The following is a 6,808-nucleotide window of genomic DNA, read 5'->3' as shown; positions in this document are numbered from 1 at the left end:
GAGAGGGAGAGGAGGGCTGGGTAGAGAGGGAGAGGAGGGCTGGGTAGAGAGAGAGAGGAGGGCTGGGTAGAGAGGGAGAGGAGGGATGAGTAGAGAGGGAGAGGAGGACTGGGTAGAGAGGGAGAGGAGGGATGAGTAGAGAGGGAGAGGAGGGCTGGGTAGAGAGAGAGAGGAGGGCTGGTTAGAGAGAGAGGGGAGGGCTGGTTAGAGAGAGAGGGGAGGGCTGGTTAGAGAGAGAGGGGAGGGCTGGGTAGAGAGAGAGAGGGGAGGGCTGGGTAGAGAGAGAGAGGGGAGGGCTGGGTAGAGAGAGAGAGGGGAGGGCTGGGTAGAGAGGGAGAGGAGGGCTGGTTAGAGAGAGAGGGGAGGGCTGGTTAGAGAGAGAGGGGAGGGCTGGGTAGAGAGAGAGGGGAGGGCTGGGTAGAGAGGGAGAGAGGAGGGCTGGGTAGAGGGAGAGAGGAGGGCTGGTTAGAGAGAGAGGGGAGGGCTGGGTAGAGAGAGAGAGGAGGGCTGGATAGAGGGAGAGGAAGGCTGGGTAGAGAGAGAGGAGGGCTGGGTAGAGAGAGAGGAAGGCTGGGTAGAGAGAGAGAGGAGGGCTGGGTAAAGAAAGAGAGGAGGGCTGGGTAGAGAGAGAGGGGAGGGCTGGGTAGAGAGGGAGAGGAGGGCTGGGTAGAGAGGGGGAGGAGGGCTGGGTAGAGAGTGAGGGGATGGCTGGTTAGAGAGAGAGAGGAGGGCTGGGTAGAGAGGGAGAGAAGGGCTGGTTAGAGAGAGAGGGGAGGGCTGGGTAGAGAGGGAGTGGAGGGCTGGGTAGAGAGGGAGAGGAGGGCTGGTTAGAGAGAGGGGGGAGGGCTGGGTAGAGAGAGAGGGGAGGGCTGGGTAGAGGGAGAGAGGAGGGCTGGTTAGAGAGAGAGGGGAGGGCTGGGTAGAGAGAGAGAGGAGGGCTGGGTAGAGGGAGAGGAAGGCTGGGTAGAGAGAGAGGAGGGCTGGGTAGAGAGAGAGGAAGGCTGGGTAGAGAGAGAGAGGAGGGCTGGGTAAAGAAAGAGAGGAGGGCTGGGTAGAGAGAGAGGGGAGGGCTGGGTAGAGAGGGAGAGGAGGGCTGGGTAGAGAGGGAGAGGAGGGCTGGGTAGAGAGAGAGGAGGGCTGGGTAGAGAGAGAGAGGAGGGCAGGGTAGAGAGGGAGAGGAGGGCTGGGTAGAGAGTGAGGGGATGGCTGGTTAGAGAGAGAGGAGGGCTGGGTAGAGAGGGAGGGGAGGGCTGGTTAGAGAGAGGAGGGCTGGGTAGAGAGAGAGGAGGGCTGGGTAGAGAGGGAGAGGAGGGCTGGTTAGAGAGAGAGGGGAGGGCTGGGTAGAGAGGGAGTGGAGGGCTGGGTAGAGAGGGAGAGGAGGGCTGGAGAGGAGGGCTGGTTAGAGAGAGGGGGGAGGGCTGGGTAGAGAGAGAGGGGAGGGCTGGGTAGAGAGAGAGGGGGGGATGGGTAGAGAGAGAGAGGAGGGCTGGGTAGAGAGAGAGGGGAGGGCTGGGTAGAGAGGGAGTGGAGGGCTGGGTAGAGAGGGAGAGGAGGGCTGGTTAGAGAGAGAGGGGAGGGCAGGGTAGAGAGGGAGAGGAGGGCTGGGTAGAGAGGGAGAGGAGGGCTGGGTAGAGAGGGAGAGGGGGGCTGGGGAGAGAGGGAGAGGAGGGCTGGGGAGAGAGGGAGGGGAGGGCTGGGTAGAGAGAGAGGAGGGCTGGTTAGAGAGAGAGGGGAGGGCTGGGTAGAGAGGGACAGGAGGGCTGGGTAGAGAGAGAGAGGAGGGCTGGGTAAAGAAAGAGAGGAGGGCTGGGTAGAGAGAGAGGGGAGGGCTGGGTAGAGAGGGAGAGGAGGGCTGGGTAGAGAGGGAGAGGAGGGCTGGGTAGAGAGTGAGGGGATGGCTGGTTAGAGAGAGAGAGGAGGGCTGGGTAGAGAGGGAGGGGAGGGCTGGTTAGAGAGAGGAGGGCTGGGTAGAGAGAGAGGAGGGCTGGGTAGAGAGGGAGAGAAGGGCTGGTTAGAGAGAGAGGGGAGGGCTGGGTAGAGAGGGAGTGGAGGGCTGGGTAGAGAGGGAGAGGAGGGCTGGTTAGAGAGAGGGGGGAGGGCTGGGTAGAGAGAGAGGGGAGGGCTGGGTAGAGGGAGAGAGGAGGGCTGGTTAGAGAGAGAGGGGAGGGCTGGGTAGAGAGAGAGAGGAGGGCTGGGTAGAGGGAGAGGAAGGCTGGGTAGAGAGAGAGGAGGGCTGGGTAGAGAGAGAGGAAGGCTGGGTAGAGAGAGAGAGGAGGGCTGGGTAAAGAAAGAGAGGAGGGCTGGGTAGAGAGAGAGGGGAGGGCTGGGTAGAGAGGGAGAGGAGGGCTGGGTAGAGAGGGAGAGGAGGGCTGGGTAGAGAGAGAGGAGGGCTGGGTAGAGAGAGAGAGGAGGGCTGGGTAGAGAGGGAGAGGAGGGCTGGGTAGAGAGTGAGGGGATGGCTGGTTAGAGAGAGAGGAGGGCTGGGTAGAGAGGGAGGGGAGGGCTGGTTAGAGAGAGGAGGGCTGGGTAGAGAGAGAGGAGGGCTGGGTAGAGAGGGAGAGGAGGGCTGGTTAGAGAGAGAGGGGAGGGCTGGGTAGAGAGGGAGTGGAGGGCTGGGTAGAGAGGGAGAGGAGGGCTGGAGAGGAGGGCTGGTTAGAGAGAGGGGGAGGGCTGGGTAGAGAGAGAGGGGAGGGCTGGGTAGAGAGAGAGGGGGGGATGGGTAGAGAGAGAGAGGAGGGCTGGGTAGAGAGAGAGGGGAGGGCTGGGTAGAGAGGGAGTGGAGGGCTGGGTAGAGAGGGAGAGGAGGGCTGGTTAGAGAGAGAGGGGAGGGCAGGGTAGAGAGGGAGAGGAGGGCTGGGTAGAGAGGGAGAGGAGGGCTGGGTAGAGAGGGAGAGGGGGGCTGGGGAGAGAGGGAGAGGAGGGCTGGGGAGAGAGGGAGGGGAGGGCTGGGTAGAGAGAGAGGAGGGCTGGTTAGAGAGAGAGGGGAGGGCTGGGTAGAGAGGGACAGGAGGGCTGGGTAGAGAGGGAGAGGAGGGCTGGGTAGAGAGAGAGAGGGGAGGGCTGGTTAGAGAGAGAGGGGAGGGCTTGGAAGAGAGAGACGGGAGGGCTGGGTAGAGAGGGAGAGAGGAGGGCTGGGTAGAGGGAGAGAGGAGGGCTGGTTAGAGAGAGAGGGGAGGGCTGGTTAGAGAGAGAGAGGAGGGCTGGGTAGAGGGAGAGGAAGGCTGGGTAGAGAGAGAGAGGAGGGCTGGGTAGAGAGAGGAAGGCTGAGTAGTGAGAGAGTGGAGGGCTGGGTAGAGAAAGAGAGGAGGGCTGGGTAGAGAGAGAGGGGAAGGCTGGGTAGAGAGGGAGAGGAGGGCTGGGTAGAGAGGGAGAGGAGGGCTGGGTAGAGAGGGAGAGGAGGGCTGGGTAGAGAGAGGAAGGCTGAGTAGAGAGAGAGTGGAGGGCTGGGTAGAGAAAGAGAGGAGGGCTGGGTAGAGAGAGAGGGGAAGGCTGGGTAGAGAGGGAGAGGAGGGCTGGGTAGAGAGGGAGAGGAGGGCTGGGTAGAGAGGGAGAGGGGGGCTGGGTAGAGAGGGAGAGGAGGGCTGAGTGGAGAGGGAGACGAGGGCTGGGGAGAGAGTGAGAGGAGGGCTGGGGAGAGAGGGCGAGGGGGGCTGGGTAGAGAGAGAGAGGAGGGATGGGTAGAGAGAGAGGAGGGCTGGGGAGAGAGGGAGAGGAGGGCTGGGTAGAGAGAGAGAGGAGGGCTGGGGAGAGAGGGAGAGGAGGGCTGGGTAGAGAGAGAGAGGAGGGCTGGGTAGAGAGAGAGAGGAGGGCTGGGCAGAGAGGGAGAGGAACACTGGGTAGAGAGGGAGAGGAGAGCTGGGTAGAGAGAGAGAGGAGGGCTGGGGAGAGAGGGAGAGGGCTGGGTGGAGAAGGAGAGGAGGGCTGGGTAGAGAGGGAAAGGGGGGCTGGGTAGAGAGAGAGAGGAGGGCTGGGGAGGGAGGGAGAGGAGGGCTGGGTAGAGAGAGAGAGAGGAGGGCTGGGTAGAGAGGGAGAGGAGGGCTGGGGAGAGAGGGAGAGGGAGAGGAGGGCTGGGTAGAGAGAGAGAGAGGAGGGCTGGGTAGAGAGAGAGAAGAGGGCTGGGTAGAGAGGGAGAGTAGGGCTGGGGAGAGAGGGAGAGGAGGGCTGGGTGGAGAGTGAGAGAGGAGGGCTGGGTAGAGAGAGAGAAGAGGGCTGGGTAGAGAGGGAGAGTAGGGCTGGGTAGAGAGAGAGAAGAGGGCTGGGTAGAGAGGGAGAGTAGGGCTGGGGAGAGAGGGAGAGGAGGGCTGGGTAGAGAGGGAGAGAATGGCTGGGTAGAGAGAGAGAAGAGGGCTGGGTAGAGAGGGAGAGTAGGGCTGGGGAGAGAGGGAGAGGAGGGCTGGGTGGAGAGTGAGAGGAGGGCTGAGTAGAGAGAGAGAAGAGGGCTGGGTAGAGAGGGAGATTAGGGCTGGGGAGAGAGGGAGAGGAGAGCTGGGTGGAGAGGGAGAGGAGGGCTGGGTGGAGAGTGAGAGGGAGAGTAGGGCTGGGTGGAGAGTGAGAGAGAGAGGAGGGCTGGGGAGAGAGGGAGAGGAGGGCTGGGGAGAGAGGGAGGGGAGGGCTGGGTAGAGAGGGAGAGGAGGGCTGGGTACAGAGGGAGAGGAGGGCTGGTTAGAGAGAGGGGGAGGGCTGGGTAGAGAGAGAGGAGGGCTGGGTAGAGAGGGAGAGGAGGGCTGGTTAGAGAGAGAGGGGAGGGCTGGGTAGAGAGGGAGAGGAGGGCTGGGTAGAGAGGGAGAGGAGGGCTGGTTAGAGAGAGAGGGGAGGGCTGGGTAGAGAGGGAGAGGAGGGCTGGGTAGAGAGGGAGAGGAGGGCTGGTTAGAGAGGGAGAGGAGGGCTGGGTAGAGAGAGAGGGGAGGGCTGGGTAGAGAGAGAGGGGGGGATGGGTAGAGAGAGAGAGGAGGGCTGGGTAGAGAGAGAGGGGAGGGCTGGGTAGAGAGGGAGAGGAGGGCTGGGTAGAGAGAGAGAGGAGGGCTGGTTAGAGAGGGAGAGGAGGGCTGGTTAGAGAGAGAGAGGAGGGCTGGGTAGAGAGAGAGGGGAGGGCTGGGTAGAGAGAGAGGGGAGGGCTGGGTAGAGAGAGAGGGGAGGGCTGGGTAGAGAGAGAGAGGAGGGCTGGTTAGAGAGAGAGGGGTGGGCTGGGTAGAGAAAGAGAGGAGGGCAGGGTAGAGAGGGAGAGGAGGGCTGGGTAGAGAGAGAGAGGAGGAGGGGTTAGAGAGAGAGAGGGGAGGGCTGGGTAGAGAGGGAGAGGGGAGGGCTGGGTAGAGAGAGAGAGGAGGGCTGTTAGAGAGAGAGAGGAGGGCTGGGTAGAGAGAGGAGGGCTGGTTAGAGAGAGAGGGGTGGGCTGGGTAGAGAGAGAGAGGAGGGCTGGGTAGAGAGGGAGAGGAGGGCTGGTTAGAGAGAGAGGGGAGAGCTGGGTAGAGAGAGAGGGGAGGGCTGGTTAGAGAGAGAGAGGGGAGGGCTGGGTAGAGAGGGAGAGGAGGGCTGGGTAGAGAGGGAGAGGAGGGCTGGTTAGAGAGAGAGGGGAGGGCTGGTTAGAGAGAGAGAGGGGAGGGCTGGGTAGAGAGGGAGAGGAGGGCTGGGTAGAGAGAGAGGGGAGGGCTGGGTAGAGAGGGAGAGGAGGGCTGGTTAGAGAGAGAGGGGAGGGCTGGGTAGAGAGGGAGGGGAGGGCTGGGTAGAGAGAGAGGAGGGCTGGTTAGAGAGAGAGGGGAGGGCTGGGTAGAGAGAGGGGAGGGCTGGGTAGAGAGGGAGAGATGGGCTGGGTAGAGAGGGAGAGGGGAGGGCTGGGTAGAGAGAGAGGAGGGCTGGTTAGAGAGAGAGGGGAGGGCTGGTTAGAGAGAGAGAGGAGGGCTGGTTAGAGAGAGAGGGGAGGGCTGGTTAGAGAGAGAGAGGAGGGCTGGTTAGAGAGAGAGAGGGGAGGGCTGGGTAGAGAGGGAGAGGAGGGCTGGGTAGAGAGGGAGAGGAGGGCTGGTTAGAGAGAGAGGGGAGGGCTGGGTAGAGAGAGAGAGGAGGGCTGGGTAGAGAGAGAGGGGAGGGCTGGTTAGAGAGAGAGGGGACGGCTGGGTAGAGAGAGAGAGGAGGGCTGGGTAGAGAGAGAGAGGAGGGCTGGGTAGAGAGAGAGAGGAGGGCTGGTTAGAGAGAGAGGGGAGGGCTGGGTAGAGGGAGAGAGGAGGGCTGGTTAGAGAGGGAGGGGAGGGCTGGTTAGAGAGAGAGGGGAGGGCTTGATAGAGAGAGAGAGGGGAGGGCTGGGTAGAGAGAGAGGGGAGGGCTGGGTAGAGAGAGAGAGGAGGGCTGGTTAGAGAGAGAGGGGAGGGCTGGGTAGAGGGAGAGAGGAGGGCTGGTTAGAGAGGGAGGGGAGGGCTGGTTAGAGAGAGAGGGGTGCTGGGTAGAGAGAGAGGAGGGCTGGTTAGAGAGAGAGGGGAGGGCTGGTTAGAGAGAGAGAGGAGGGCTGGTTAGAGAGGGAGGGGAGGGCTGGTTAGAGAGAGAGGGGTGCTGGGTAGAGAGAGAGAGGGGAGGGCTGGGTAGAGAGAGAGGGGAGGGCTGGGTAGAGAGGGAGAGGAGGGCTGGTTAGAGAGGGGGGGGGGGCTGGTTAGAGAGAGAGGGGAGGGCTGGTTAGAGAGAGAGAGGGGAGGGCTGTTAGAGAGAGAGGGGAGGGCTGGGTAGAGAGAGGGGAGGGCTGGGTAGAGAGGGAGGGGAGGGCTGGGTAGAGAGGGAGAGGAGGGCTGGTTAGAGAGAGAGGGGAGGACTGGTTAGAGAGAGAGAG

The sequence above is a fragment of the Salvelinus fontinalis genome, unplaced genomic scaffold (genome assembly GCF_029448725.1).
Source record: "Salvelinus fontinalis isolate EN_2023a unplaced genomic scaffold, ASM2944872v1 scaffold_0075, whole genome shotgun sequence".
Taxonomy (NCBI): Eukaryota; Metazoa; Chordata; class Actinopteri; order Salmoniformes; family Salmonidae; genus Salvelinus; species Salvelinus fontinalis.
This window is presented reverse-complemented; position numbering follows the sequence as displayed.